General features: G+C 42.7%; 1 protein-coding gene across 22 annotated transcripts in view; it reads right to left on the bottom strand.

The window, feature by feature from the left end:
- The window catches only part of FRMPD4 (FERM and PDZ domain containing 4), a 919,679-nt gene that overhangs the window by 401,741 nt on the left and 501,693 nt on the right, over positions 1-16,245 (bottom strand). The window contains exon 1 of one of the 22 annotated variants that reach the window (XM_085007345.1): positions 6,118-6,274. The exons of the other annotated variants lie outside the window; for them this stretch is intronic. The gene's annotated coding sequence lies outside the window, so the exon portion shown is untranslated. Of the gene's footprint in view, positions 1-6,117; positions 6,275-16,245 lie in introns of those variants that run through there. 22 annotated transcript variants of the gene reach the window in all.

Raw genomic sequence — 16,245 nt, 5'->3', positions numbered from 1 at the left:
GGCTGGTGGTTACAGCTCCGATTCGACCCCTAGCCTGGTAATCTCCATATGCCATGGGTGCGGCCCTAAAAAGACCAAAAAACAAAAAACAAAAAACAAAAACCCGGGGGGGGGGCAGAAGACGTAAATAGATGTTTCTCCAAAGAAGACATATAGATGGCCAACTCAACATTACTAATTATTACAGAAATGCAAATCAAAACTACAATGATGTATCATCTCACACCGGTCAGAATGGCCATCATTAAAAGGTCTACAAATAAATGCTGGAGAGGGTGTAAGGAAAAGGGAACCATGCTATTCTGTTGGTGGGAATGTAAATTGGTGCAACCACTATGGACAATAGTGTCAGGTCCCTTAAAAAACGAAAAACAGGAGTTCCCCTTGTGGCGCAGTGGTTAACGAATCCAACTAGGAACCATGAGATTGCGGGTTCGATCCCTGCCCTTGCTCAGTGGGTTAACGATCCGGCGTTGCCGTGAGCTGTGGTGTAGGTTGCAGACACGGCTCGGATCCCGCGTTGCTGTGGCTCTGGCGTAGACCGGTGGCTATAGCTCCGATTGGACCCCTAGCCTGGGAACCTCCATATGCCGCGGGAGCGGCCCAAGAAATAGCAAAATGATAAAAAAAAAAAAAAAAAAAAAAAACTAAAAACAGAGCTACCATATGTGATCCCACTCCTGGAAGAATAGCCAGAAAATATGAAAACTCTAATTCGAAAAGATACATGCACCCCAATGTTCATAGCAGCACTATTTACAGTTGCCAAGACAAGGAAGCAACCTAAATGTCCATCAACAGATGAATGGATAAAGACATGGTATATATATATATACATATATATATATATATATATATATATATATATGATATCAAATATTACCCATCCTTACAAAAAAACATGGATGGATCTAGAGATTATCATACTAAGTCAAGTCAGACGGAGAAAGACCCTATGATATCACTTATATGTGGAAGCGAAAAAAAAATGATACAAATGAACTTATTTACAAAACAGAAAGAGACTCATTCATAGAAAACAAACTTATGGTTATCAAAGGGGAAAGCAGGGTGGGCTTAATTAGGAGTTTGGAATTAATAACTATGTTTTAATTTTTTTTAATGTTAAAAAAAAACAAACCTGTTCCAGAGTCCCCTGGATTAAGACCCCGTGGATCTGATCTTTCTCCAACACCACCACCCGCTCCCCACTCCCATCCCCAAGAAAGTCTTCTTTCTCAAGGCTTTGTCAGTCAGCTCACTCTTGAGGTCTGAATTTTTTCCCCAACTCTGTTAGTTCAGGAATTCTTTCCAGATTCCCTAGCACCCACCTCCACCCTTCTGGCTTCTTTTCTCACATCTGTTCATAATTTGAGGTACCACAGAACAGTGCAGAATTAGTAAATCTGAATGAAAGCTAATAGATTCTTCAGTCCAAGGTGTCACTTGACAAGGGGAAACAATAATTAAGGTCTAGAAAGGATAGCATAAAGCCCATGTCCCCTTTTATTCCCAAACTTCCCTTCTCCTGCTTCCCTCTTTTAGTCATTTGTTCTAGAAATTCTTGTTCCCCTTTCTTCCGGCCTCCAGAGCCCCACTGGCGCCCCCTGGTGGTTGGAGGCACCATGGGCTGCCGGTCCAAGAGACACACACAGAAAACTCCCAGTCCTGAGTGTTGGTCTACCCTCCTTGTCCCTCTTTTGTCATTTACATTGAGGACACCTCCACATTGAAATGCCCCAGGGCCTAAGTCAGAGAATCCAAACTCTTAGGTCTCTAAGATCCAACAGTCAGATGCCTCTACATTACTGCCGCCTCCCATCTCCTCTGATTCTCGGCCAGGGGGTCAAGTCCTACCTCTGCTCTTTGGGTGTGTGTTTACACTATTTCCTTAACTTGAATACTGTGAGCTTTCATTTTTTTAACTTGTAGACATCTCTGCTGTGGTGCCAGGTCTATTCCAATTACCACCTGGGAGAATCTTTTCCTTTCTCTTGCTTTCGTCGTAGAGTTATATAATTGACTTGCCCAATACACTTATTCATGAGTCTTGCCTTAGTCTGTGTCCTCATAGCATTTTCTTCACATTCTTATGCAGATCTATTGCCAAAATGATTTGCTTTTGTGTCTTACACAACTGAAACTTCCTGAAGGAAATGAACCATATTTTGTTCGTGTTGGCATGTCTCATGATCTATGAATATTTGATTGTTGAATACAAGTGAAATGACTAATCCTAACCATCAGCTGGAGCACTCAGGTTGAGAGTGTTGGGATAGAGAAGTGAACCGAGGTATATGACTTCGCTTGTCACTTCTAGTCAGAGCCAAACAACTTCCCAGCTCTATCGTGAATAAGGCCTGGCCTGGCAGGGTAGAGAGGTGTGCCCAGGTTGGTCTGTGAGGAGTGCCAGAGGAGTAGCTCTGGTGGAGTGCATAGGTGGCAAGGCCAGTATGGGGGGAATGGAGCCCAGAGGGCCAATTCATTCTCTCTTCCACAGTATCTTTTCTTCCTCTTATTTTTAGGGCCACACCTAAATATGGAGGTTCCCAGGCTAGGGGAAGAATCAGAGCTGCAGCTGCCAGCCTACACCACAGCCACGGCAAAACCTGATCCAAACCACATCTGTGACCTACACCACAGCTCATGGCTACGCTGGATCCTTAGCCCACTGAACAAGGCCAGGGGGTGAACCCACATCCTCATGGATACTAGCTGGATTCCTTTCTGCTGCACCACAACTGGGAACTCTCTCTCTTCCACAGTATCTTATCTCTCCCGTCATGCTTTCTTTTCACCTCAGTGCTCCATTTTCTCCCACAATCCTTAGCTCTTTCCCACAATTTCCTGTTGCACACCAAGATTATTCATTCTATCCCACAATCCTCCATTCTCTCCCACTATTCCTTCTCTCCTAAAATCCTCGGTTATTTGCCACAATTTCCCATCTCTTCCACAATTCAACTCTTCCACACAACCTACCATGTCTTTGACAATTCCCTGTACTATCCCACAATTCTCTATTCTCTCACATAATTTACCATCACTCCTATAAACCTCACTTCTTGCCAATTCTATCTTCTGGCCCAGAATTATCTATCTCCCATAAATCCTATCTCACCCTAACTACTCTCTCTTCTCTCTCCACTCCCATAATTACCACTTTTTTCACAAACTTACTCATTTTCTCCGCAAATTTTCTGTCATATCCCACAGTTCTCTCCCTTCCACAAATCTTTCTCTCCTACAATACACCTATCTCTCTAACAACCCTCCATTCTCTACCCCCCATCCTCCATCCTCTCCCCTATGTCCCATAGTTCCCTATATTATCCCAAAACCATCCTGCCTCCCACGATCCCTTGTGCTTTCCCACAATCTTCTGTGTCTACAATGTCCTATATAGCCCCAGAATCCACGTAGCTCCCACAATTCACAGTACTTTTCCACAATTCTCCACTTTCTCCCACAATCCTGTCTTTTCCCACACTCCCTGTATCCCATAATTCCTTGTACTGTACCATTATCTCATGTCTCCCACAAGCCTCTTGTCTCCCACAATTCCCTGAACTGTCCCACAATTCTCCATTCTCTCCCACAATTCCATTTATCTCCCATAATCTTGTTGACTTCCACAGTTCTGTTTTTTTTTTCCCCCACAATATCTATTATCCCCAAAGTCTCGGTTACTGGCCCACAATTCTCTATCCCCTCACAAAATTCTCTGTTCCCTCCTAGAGTTCTCTGATTCTCCCATAATCCCACTTCTACCCCAAATTTTGCCATTCTCTCCCACAACTACTAATTCTCCTACTACTTTGCCTTCATTCCCCAACTACCCTTCCTTTCATAAGAGTACCCATTTTCAGTCCAAATTTCCTGGTGTTTTTCCACAAGTCTTTCTCTCCTATAATTCTCCATTCTCTCCCACAATTCCTTGTCTTTCCCACAATCTTCTACTCTCTTCCATAATTCCTTCCTTCCATAATTCTCCATTCTTTCCTACAGTCCTCCATTTGCTCCCACAATTCCTTCTCCCTCCCACAATTCTCCATGCGCCCCCCCCGCCACAATCTTCCATTCTCTCCCACAACTCTCCATTCTTTCTCACAATCCTCCATTTGTACCCACAATTCCTTGTCTCTCTCACAATCCTCTATTCTTTCCCACAATTCTCCATTCTTCCCCACAATTCCTTATTTCTCCCACAATTCTCCATTCCTTCCTACAATCCTCTATTCTCCCACGATTCCTTGTCTCTTCCACAATCCTGTCTCCCACAATATCTTCTTTCCCACAATCCTCTATTTTCTCCCACAATTCTCCATTTTCTCCCATAGCCCTCCGTTCTCTCCCACAGTTCCTTTTCTTTCCCACAATCCTCTAGTCTCTCCACAAATTCCATTCTCTCCCAGAATCCCCTTTCCTCCCCCACCATTCCCTGTTCTTTCCTACAATCCTACATCTTCCATGATGTATCCTCTCCATTCCTTCCCACAAATGTCCATCTTTCCATGAAGTTTCCATCTCTTCCTCAACTACCTCTCTCCCTCACCTCCCTGTTCACGCTCCAAATTATGTCTTTATATATTTCCCTTACTGCCTATGAGCTTTCTTTTTAAATGTTTATCACATATATAAGTTTTAATCAAAATGTGTCCTGTCTGCTGTGGCCAGTTCACACACTGTGATCCACCTGGTAGTTGCACCTTCCTGAGCTTTTTCCCAGAGTGTGAACTTCACTGCTCACTCTTGGACAATTCATTGAATTCTTTATGCCTTCAATGCCTGCTTACTGACTGCTTCAGGGACCGTCCATTTATACACTGGGTACTAAGTGATAGAGGGCAGTGCCACTTCAGTGCCACTGGTCCAACCTGAGACACACTTTTACTAGAATGTGCAACTGCTATACGGTTAAACATGGTGTTTTAGATGACTTTTTTTGTTCACAGCAAAAATGTCTTGGTAAAAGAAAAGTGTCTCATATTCTTTTCCTGGGCCAGCTCCTCACTACACTGTACCTCAAAAGTAAAGACACTGTTGGTGGCTATGAGTCTTTGTGGCATTCAGCTACATTAAATGCTACTGCCCTTAGGTTAGTGGCAACTCATTAAGATAAGTGTCCAACCCCTCCACGTTATTTTGCTGGGAAAATCTGAGAAATAAAAGGCAATAATAAAGATGTGACTACCACTAATGGGCAACCTTTGCTCTAAAGCAATATCTAGGGATGATCATGAACCCGTCAACATTTGGCGACGTCTGGAAATAGTTTTGATTGGCACAACTGGCAAGGGGGCATATTACTGGCATCTAGTGGGTAGAGGCCAGGGATGCTACTCAACATCCTATAATATGCGGGACAGTCCCCACAATAATTACCAGCCCTTAATTCTATTTCAAATGTCAAGAGGACCGGCTCTATAGGAAAGGGTTTTTAAAGGCTACAATTAACTCAATCTATGTTTATTGAGTGTCTGCCACAAGCCAGGTACCACATCAGATACTGGACTCAGTCAGCCCTTCCCACTAAATAACAACAATTGCTCTTCATCCAGATGCTAAAGCAATATTCCCCACAATCTTCAAAAACTTGGAAATGAGAAATGGTAACATCTGAGAACTACACTTCAAAATATGAGAATAATAAATTAGATCAGAGACATGCAAACATTCTTTACAGTGGCAAAAAGACAACTAGACCGAAAAGAAAGAGTTAGAAAAGACCAGCACCTACAGAGAAAGAGGGTTAATCATCCAGAGCAGGGATGAAAATAAGATGACCGACAAGGAAAAGACCAAGAAGAAGAGGGTACGGAGAAGAAATAACAAATTCACAGTATTTAAATAATAAACATTTACTATATACCCAGGAAATACCTGACAGGGGCTATGCCCTGTGATTCTCACCACAATTCTATGAGGTTGATTCTTTTCTTGCTCTTCCTGGAAGGTAGATCATAGCAGAATCCATGCACTGGCTAGAAGAGACAGGCTTCCTTCGGACAAACAAAATACCTCTTTTCTGATGAGTAAGGCCAGAACTATAAAACCTGATGCAACTGCACAATCAACCAATACACCTCACAACCTTTATTTGGATTCCAGGCTTACCAAAATAGCCTTTGGATAATTTGGTTTCTTCCGTAGATTCTCAGCAAGGAAACAGTGAGCAGGTCAAGCTGACATAAACCTTCGTTGACTCAAGAGTTCTCATTAGACTGTAATACACTGGAAGCCTGATTACAAGTTAAATGATCACAGAGCTCACCTACAGGGAAAGAGGGAATTGATAGGAAAGTGAGTGTTCCACTCTGTGTGAGAACTGTATTTCTTTCTCAAGGTAGAGTCATGGATTGCCGTTTTGAAAGAAACTTACACATATGATCTCTGTGTGTTCACATAAATAAATACAGCATGTACATCGCTACTTCAATTCTATGAATTTCCTTCAAAGGATAATAAACTTGAGAGGCCAATTTATGTTCAGTCAGAGAACAAAGTCGGTTTCTCAGACTAAGCATTTTAAGACCATTTCTTAAATCGTGCCTATCACCTGGCCTTTTGCTTTCTTTTTTTGGGGGGGGTCGGGGGGCGCACACCCACGGCATATGGAGGTTCCCAGGCTAGGGGCTGAATCGGAGCTGCAGCTGCTGGCCTACGCCACAGCCACAGCAACATGGGATCCAAGCTGTGTATGCAACCTACACCACAGGTCACAGCAAGGCCAGATCCTTAACCTATTCGGCGAGGCCAGGGGTCGAACTCATGTCCGCATGGATACTAATTGAATTTGTTTCTGCTGCACCACAACAGGAACTCCCTCACCTGGCCTTGCGAACTCACTCATTCATCAAGTAGGTATTACGAGGGACTGCACTGAGAAGCAAGGATAAAGAAAAAACTATGATTATGTGCCCCCGACTTTTAGTAGAGGTACTCTCTCTAGTTGGGGAGGCCCTAACCTTACTGCTGACTTTTTGCAAAATAGATCAAAGACCTCTCCAGAAAGATCATACACCATCTAGCAAAAACCTTGTGACACATGCATATCACACATGGGGAAACATCTTAGTCGAACACATGTTATTTAAGTGCTACATACTAAGCATAAGAAAAACCGGGAGTTCCCATCGCGGCTCAGGGGTTAATGAATCCGCCTAGGAACCATGAGGTTGCGGGTTCCATCCCTGGCCTCGCTCGGTGGGTTAAGGATCTGCCGTTGCCATGAGCTGTGGTGTAGGTCGCAGACGTGGCTCGGATCTGGCGTGGCTGTGGCTGTGGCTCTGGCGTAGGCTGGCAGCTACAGCTCTGATTTGACCCCTAGCCTGGGAACCTTCATATGCCATGGGTGCGGCCTTAGAAAAGAAAAAAAGAAAAAAGAAAAGAAAGAAAAACCCATTATAAAGCTCTGTGTGTATGTGTGTGTGTTTACAGGTATGGGTTTTTGGACATATTTTTCTAAAGTGTTTAGCATTTGTATAATGTTTCAAATACTTCCTTTGATGTCTAAACTTAATTACTTAGATCTCCTGGTTCATTGCCTATTTCCTGTTGGGCTTCCTATCTGTGTCCCTCTTTGATGTAGAGCTTTTACTGCCATGAAATTGTTTTTAGCTTTTCAAAACAGCATCTCATTTCATCATGTGAACCAAGAGTCTTCACATCTATCCTAAGGTACCTCAGCGTTCTGGGGACACCCTTCAGGGCCACCTGAGCAAACCCGTGGGGCCTTCTTCAACCCCAACATTACTCCTTGCAACAGAGTGGTTTGGTAAAAGCTTCTTTGAGAAACAGATTCTAGGAGTTCCCTGGTGGCTCAGCATATTAAGGATCCAGCACTGTCACTGCCGTGGCATGGGTTTGATCCCTGGCCTGGAAACTTCAGTATGCCACAGATGCGGCCCCCAAAAGAACAACGGATTCTAGGACATGAAGGAAAGAAGAAATAGAACAAAGGGATTTACAAAACACTGACACAGACTGTTAACTTCAAGAGGACATCTAATTGCCACCTTAGACCAGTGAGTTCCCAATAACTACTCCCTGACTACTGGGTCAATTCTTTCCCCAATCATACTGTACTGCTCTAAGGGCTCCTCTTCTATTCCGAGTCAAAGGTGCCTTTAGTGAAAATGAAATTTATTAACAAGTACATGAAATATTTCATCCACTTTAGGTACAGAGAACAAAAGAGCTTCGTAAAAGAATTCCCACTTTAGGTAATACAATAGCATGTGTCTGAAGGACCAAAGCAGAAATATTTAATTCATAGCACAATTAATACTAAAATGTTACCCAAAAATTGTCACATGAATTCTAAAACCAAAAATACTTAAAAATCACAACAGTTGGCTTGCACTAAATTCAAGCAAAATTATCAAATATCAAATCCAACGTCTGTGGCGTTGGCTTATGCAACACAAGGCTGTCAATCTTAATTTATTAGTCTTGCTTGTTTTACAACAGTGGCCACCCACTACAAGAAGCAAAATTTAAGGAAAGACAATGAACAAATTAAAGGCAGAAAGAATTCAGTGCTTCTTTGAGTATTAAAATGGACAGTGCCACCACAAAGTGAATTAAGGTATAATTCTTTCTTGCTATTTCAAAGAATGGAGCAATTTGCATATTTATTCGCTGCTGTTGGATTTCAAATTGTTGCCCTTCTCTAGGCGGCAATTTACATTGCATACCAATTGCAACCCTGCAAATGAACTCCCATGAAATACTAAATCTATTTGCCAGATCTGATCTATTTCTGCTACCTAATTCTTAGTATCCTTTCGCCCAGCCTTGCGTCCCACACCGCTCTATTCCTATTATTGTAAGCTGCTAGCATTAGCCTTCTAGCTGCAAACTTGTGGAAGTACATACTTGAATCAGTCAAAAACAGAGCTGAAATTTTCATAACAGATCAGTCATTAAGCTAGGTGATGGAGACAACAAAAATGCACTCACCGTTACTGTCAAACTTTCACGTTAAAAATACATAGTCCACATTCCATATACATATTATTGTATATTATGTAGATATTATATATTAGGATGTTTACATGTGCCTGTGCATATGCTCCCATCCACTAAAATCCTTTATACTTGGACTGGATCCCTTGGAGAGATTCAACACTTGGCGTAGTTTTCTCCATGAGACTTCAATATAGTAAAATGACTGAGATCATTCACTATTTTCCCAAATGTATGTCAAGACCTCACAACCTAGGAAGCATAGTTTGAATATAATAATGCATATGGGAAAGTTGTCATTTAAACTGGCATATTCAGTTTGAGAAACACTGAATCAGATATGCAAAGACCCTAGTTCAAGTGTCATACCTCAAATTTCTTGAGAGTCCTCGTGAGCATGCCAGCTAATACTCCACGCTTGGTTTCCTCAATTCCAAAGTGGGAATGAAAAGAGTTAACTTACGCTGTCCTAAATCTAAGTCAAAAAGTGACCACAGAAGTACTTTACACTGGAAAGAAATATACAAATACAAAAATTGCTTCTACCACCATTTCGTGGGTCAGTACCTAAATTCATTGTTGAAGCATTGTTAAAACAATAATAAGATGGGCGACACCACTCTAGGCCACCAACACCACCAATAATAATAACAGGCAACACTTCGTCATTTACTATGTCCTGGGCAATGTTCTTGGCACTGTGTACACATTAAGTAAGCCTCTCGACAATACTTTGGGGTGGGTACTACCCATTTCACAAATAAGCAAACTGAGGAAGCTAAAGGTTAAGTGAGTCACTGGCTCAAAGTTGTACCACTGGCAACTTATTCACTGGGAAGGCAAAACCCCGAGGGCAACAAACACACTACAGTGTGAGACGGAAAGTGCCACAATGCAACTCTGTAAGACACTTGGTGATTTTGCATTTTCTAGACAGAAATACAGGAGTAATAAGGAGGGTCGGTTTTCCGAAAGAGCCAAAGCCAGAAAGGTAAGAAATGGCATGACCTGGGCAAGAAAACTATTCTGAAGCATCCCATCCAGAGCAAAGCTCTACTTCTCGAACATTCCCCAAAGCACGTAACACTAGCTTACAATCCTGTAAGCCCTTCTAAGTCTCTTTTACCAAGATACTGCATGGCTCCCCATGGTGTGCGTTCTTCCTTGTTGCAATAAAATCAATTTGTTCAAGTCCAGGTGTGTTCCTGGCAGGCATCGTCTGGAAAGCATCAACCTCTCGTCATGCCCAGACCGATGCATTTTTATTCCCTAGGCAACAGATAAGGCTTTCAAGCAGAAGTGAAAGAACAAGTGGTGGTGTTTGGGAAAGTAACTCACAGTCATGTGGCAACGAACTGCACTGGGAAGAAGCTGGTGGTATTAAGACTAAGTAGGAAGAAGCAACCCCTAGCAGCGAGGACAAAGATAAGACTAAGGTAGCCAGGACCATTCGGAGGAAAAGAAGCCCAGACACCCAAAGCAGAACGAAGAAGAGACTGGTGGCGGGGGAAGGGAGGGAGGGACCTCGCAATGAGAATGACTGCGCTGTCTCCTGGGCAAACTGAACAAACATTGCCGCCACCGCACGGAAGCAGAAGTGCCTGGGGAGAAAAGATCAATAAGAAAAGGTGGCAGCTGCAAAGTTGATATTGCTATAGGACATCCAAGCAGAAAATGTCCTGTATTCAGACGTAAAGATCTGGAGACTGAGGGAGAAGCCAGTGCCAAAGATTCAAGAGTAATTAGCATACAAATGACATTTGAAGCCAGAAGGATATAAGATCATCCTGGGATAGAATGTACTGTGAGGCCCTAAAGGGAGCCAAGAACGATTCTTGGGGAATCATAATGTTTGATGGGAATGGAACAGCTAGCAAAGACTGATAAGAAGATTCTAAGACATATAAGGAAAATTAAAAGACGGCAAAGAACTAGAAATCAAAGAGAGGGAAATATTTGGAAGGCAAACCAGGGTATTGAGAAAGGTTATAAACTAGTTCAAGGAAGATGAAGATCAAAAACTGGCCTTTGGACTTGACAATTAAGTCTCCGAGGAGACTACAGAGAAGGGGGGGGGGGCTGCAAGGGGATCAGGGGGTATAAAGGCCTTTTTGTTTGGCTGGGGGGTTTTGTGCGACCCAAGGGGAAACTTGAGATGCTAAGCGACCCTGGTGATACAGCCAGGGAGCTAGAAAGATTGAATACATGGGAAGAGAAGTCACGAGGCAGAGGAAGCAATCCGAGTCTTTGGAAGGGATGGGATCCTACGAAAGAAGCACCTTCTCCTTCCCAAATCAGCCATAACAAAGTAAGGAGTCCGTCTTGAGGTGTTTAGGGAACATTCTGCCTATTATTTCTATGAAATATAAGGTCACGTATTTGTATGAACGTGTGTCAGCAGGTGGTAGAAATTAGAGTGGGGGGTATCAAAAATGATCATATTAAACAGATCAATCTGTTTAATTTTTTATTTTACCTAGTGCTACTAATTAAAATATTTCAAGAGCTAGCTACATGTGGGCTACTAACTATTGTATGGGTACACAAACATCTCGTTAGCGTTACCATGTAAATAGGTTTCCAAATAACTTGACCAACAGAAATGGGATGTATGGGTACTGCATCAGACGAAGGGAAATGCTAGGCTTGTTCTACTCGGTACTGCCTTTCACCCAAGTGCCAAACACATAAGCTGTTCACTGTTCCTAAAATGAAAACTCGACAGTATGTGGAAGTGGTTTTGCTGCTAATTTGAAAAGCCATAATAATATAGTACCAGCACGGTACTAAGCAAATATACATTTAGTCACATTTAAAATATTTCATTTCATTCCCAAATTATAGAAGAAAAGGCTGAGGCCCTGTAGGTTTAATCTGTGGCTATACTAATGAAGCGCCAAAGCCAGAAAAAGAACCCACGGCTCCAAATTTTTAAACCTGGTGTCTTTCTTCTGCTTCGGGCACCATAAATAAAATCAAGTCTTGGCCATCACTAGGCTCATTTTTTGAGTGAGGATCAGGATAAATTAGTCAGTCAGTAAATTCATCACCTCCGCTCTGATGAGGAATGAAGCAAGTGTTTGATGGTTCTGTCTTGCTGATGCTAACACACTTGATCCTCTAAGGGAGTTAGTGGCATTTGGCAACTACAACAGGCACCGTCCACCCACGCTGTATCCCGGTGTTTACTCTGGCCTCCTCACTCTATGCCACTCAAACTAACGCTGGGGCTTCCTCACCAGGATACAGAGCTTTGAGACACCTCTCAGGTAATGCTGTATTTATTTGGAGGTCATGGGTGGGTCTTGGTCTAAGGCTCCGAGACCTGCAAGAAGGCACTGGGCTTGCTCGGTATTAACCTGAGCCTCCGCATGGGCTGAGAATACTCTTGTGCCACACCATGTGATGCCACGCACTGAAGGCTTGCCAACTATTGTGAACCGAGTCAGAAACAACCCCTCACCGCTTTAAATCCTCATCTAAGGAGACTTGTGTTACTGTATGCCCCCAAATATTCCAAAACAATAAACAGGCAAGACTGACAAGCATCAAGAGAAATTTCTTTCCAATAGAAATTTCATCGAGGATGGGAATGTTCTAGCAGCACTGTACAGTACAATGGCCACTGGCTACATGAGATCTTAAGCACTGAGATGTGGCTGGAGCAACAGAGGAACTCAATTTTTTATTTTATCTAGTGCTACTAATTACAATATTTCAAGAGCTAGCTACATGTGGGCTACTAACTATTGTATGGGACTACATAGGTCTAGAAATTAGAAGACAATGTAAACATAAAAAATTCAACCTTAAAAAATGTTTTCAGCCACATGGATAGAGTTAGAGACGATCATGCCAACTGAAGAAGATCAGACAGAGATAAACACAAACACTATATGATATCACTTATACGCAGAATCAAGTAAAAATGATACAAAAGAACTTATTTACAAAACAGAAACAGTCTCACAGACACAGAGAACAGACTTGTGATGGTCAAGGGGGAGGAGGAGGGAATGGGACTGACTGGGAGTTTGGGGTTAGAAGATGCAAACTATGCCATTTGGAATGGAGAAGCAATGAGGCCCTACTGTATAGCACAAGGAGCTCTATGCAGTCTCTTGTAATAAAACATAATGGAAAAGAATATGAAAAAGAATATATATATTCTATACGTGTGTGTGTGTGTGTGTGTGTGTGTGTGTGTGTGTGTATCAGCACTAACATATTTTAAACCCTTTCTGGTGAGCCTGGAGTTTGAAAACCAAACTGAAGAAGAGGAAAAAAGAGGAAGTGAGGTGAGGAGAAGGTAAACGAACCCAAGGGATAGAGATTCCATAGCTGTAAGGAGGCATGGATCAGAAGAAAGATCCAGAAAAAAAAAGGAAGAGGAGGACAATGAGATACAACCACTGATTCTCTCCCATGCAATTTAGTTGCTCAAAAAACTATGGAGCACAAAATATAAATACTCATCACTTTTTAAGCTCGTGCTATACCAGTTCCTTCCCCAACACACCTGCAAGGCGGGACCATTAGCTCCATTTTATACACAACCAAAGAGACATTGTTCTCTTGACAGCAATGTTAGAAACCAGGCACTACATTGGTGGACAGCCATGTGCCTGTGCCCTCTGCCCCCCTCGAATGAGAGCCAAATTCCAACATGTGTGAGGAAAAATATTTACTAAATAATACATTAATCAATGCACTCTTTTCAAAGGGAGGAGCAAAAAGTGTTTACTACTCAATTCTTCTAGAGACTAACACTTTTCCAAGCCAAATGATAAAGTATAACATATTCTATCTAGAATCATAGCTCATTCATCACCAAGAGTACGCTGGCCTGGCATGAACTGGAGATGCTATGTCTTGGCAGAGAAAAAGTCTAAAGGCGTAAGGCAGGAAAATTGAGCCCAAAATTGAAAGGGTAGGATGAATTTGGAAAGCGAGTATTTTTCCAGGGCAGCAGCACTCCCATTTCTTCCTTTGTGTACCACTGGGAACTCTGTGTCTCTGTAACACCACAGTCATCTGAGACAGGCACACCAAAAGCCCATCAAGATGCTCAAGCATCTAACATTACACTAAGAAACAGTTTGGCTGGAGATATTTGCTGCTTTAGAGAGCAACAGGCAAGATTCTTCTCTCTTGGTGTGTAGTAGAAACTCAAATTGAAGCCATTCCACTTTCTCTAGTTGCAACTTAGTCATAGTTTGGGAAGACTCTGTTGGATTGCCTAGCCACAGCCAGGTTTCCCTTCATCCTTGGTAATAGGATCTGGATTTTGTTCGGGATTGGAATGGCATTATACTCAAGGCATGTATTAATTGGTCTAAAGCACTCACAGTAATCCCACCCCTCCAGCAATGAACATGTGACTTCATGGTAGCCAAGGAGGCACTAGATGAAGTCTTAAGGGAAGTGAAGGAGGAGATAAGTGAGAAGAAACCCACCCCTTCTGCCTACCCATGGATGGTGTCATAGGAGCACATGCTCTTTGAGTGGGTGGCAGCCACCTTGCACTCCTGAGACAGAAGCCAAAGGGACTTGAGAGGAGCCACAGCCCTGACGTCACTGAGCAACTCTACTACTGACATCTGAAGTACTTATTACGTGAGATTATAAAGACCTTTAACATTTAGCCATTGCTAACTGGGTACTCTTCACTGGCAGCCAAACTATCCCAAAAGATGCAATACGTATTATTTGTAAGTTTCATCCTAATCTATGTCTTTAGTACCTTCTGAATCCACTGTTCTCTATCATCTCCAACAAAACTTAGGTCATTGACACTTGTGTCCTAGATTACTGCAACACAGCAACTACTCCCAAGCCCTGGGTCCATATTTAGTGGTATCTTCTGCCTTAAAGCTCCCCAGCAACTCTCCACTGTCATCCAGGTAATACCCAGACTCCTACACATGCATGTAAAGTCTTCCACGATCTGGCATTGAGGACCTCCAGCCACACCTCGTGCTGAGGTCAGACTCTGCATTCAGACAAAGCTTGCAAAGGCACCACAGTCACCATTCCCCAATTTGGGGCGCACAATCTGCACCTGGGAGGCTGACCCTGCCTCAACTCCCCACTGACCCACTGACCATAACCCCTTCTTGGGCTCTAGGACTCACCTTTGTCAGTAGTCTCACTGGGAAGGAAGCCTTCCCAGCTCACCTGAATGGGAGCTGCTGCGCTTACGGCTTCCATTTCCCATTATTCGTTCTCAACTTGAGAGTAGTCTAACCTGTCTTCTCCTGATCAATCCACCCTTAACACAATCATCTCCCACAGGAAAACATCTGGACTTGCCTTGTCATCACTGTATCCCCAGCAACCACAGAACCAAGAGCACACCAGACATTTAGAACGTGAACAATGTTGAATGAGCATAAGAACAGATGGACCTTCCTTCACATCCTGCCTCAACTTGAATAAATAGCCACCATCTGGAACTGGCCCATTCTCCCAGGTGTTCTTGACCTAGACCAAGTCAGGACTGATGCCTCCAAAGAAGGTACTCTGCTGTGCAGGCGCGAGGTTCCCGAGGGCCAGGTATACCCCAGCTGCGAGGTGCGCCAAATGGCCTTATCACGTTCATTTCTGCATTTGCTACATAAAAATATATGGACCATTTTTTCCCACTCCTTAGAGGACATCAAAATGTCATGCATTTATCTTTATTAAATCCCTATACTCTTTAGCTTTCTGGTCAACTCATTGTTGTCTACACAGGGACAAATGAGGCCCCCAGAGTCTATGACAGGATTTAGTTCTCCACTCAGTCTATGACAAAGTCCATCAAAGCTGTAACAATATGAAATCTTCAGAAGGCACAAAAAAATGCGGACGGATTCTTGTCCATATCCCAATATTCCATCAACTACAAAACTGCAATATAATATATGAAACTTACTTATAAATTGCTTCATATATTTCATTAAGGAGTCAGAGAAATCATAGGGTTCAAAGGAATCTTTTAGATCATCTGATTCCGTGCCTTATTCTCAGGGCATATGGTACCACCAACACAATTCACATTGCAGCAGGTGCCCTGCTCATACTATAGCTGAGAAGGTAGCCTAATTTACAATGTATATTTTTATATATACTGGGAGGGTTCAAGATTAAGAGGAAAATGATAGCAAGTTGTTTTTTGTTTTTTTCACAAAAACCCAAATCCTTCAGGAATGCAACTTAACTATCCCCAAATTATGTCAAATGCATTAGGTCTGTGATTATAGATGGTTTTGTGTGTGTGTAGTAGCAACGATA

Source organism: Sus scrofa, chromosome X (genome assembly GCF_054392235.1).
Source record: "Sus scrofa isolate SSC_HxYL_T2T_F1_AM1 chromosome X, Sscrofa_HxYL_maternal_Yorkshire_Landrace_v2.0, whole genome shotgun sequence".
Taxonomy (NCBI): domain Eukaryota; kingdom Metazoa; phylum Chordata; class Mammalia; order Artiodactyla; family Suidae; genus Sus; species Sus scrofa.
Note: the sequence above shows the minus strand (reverse complement) of the source record. Positions and strands in the feature narration are given on the sequence as shown.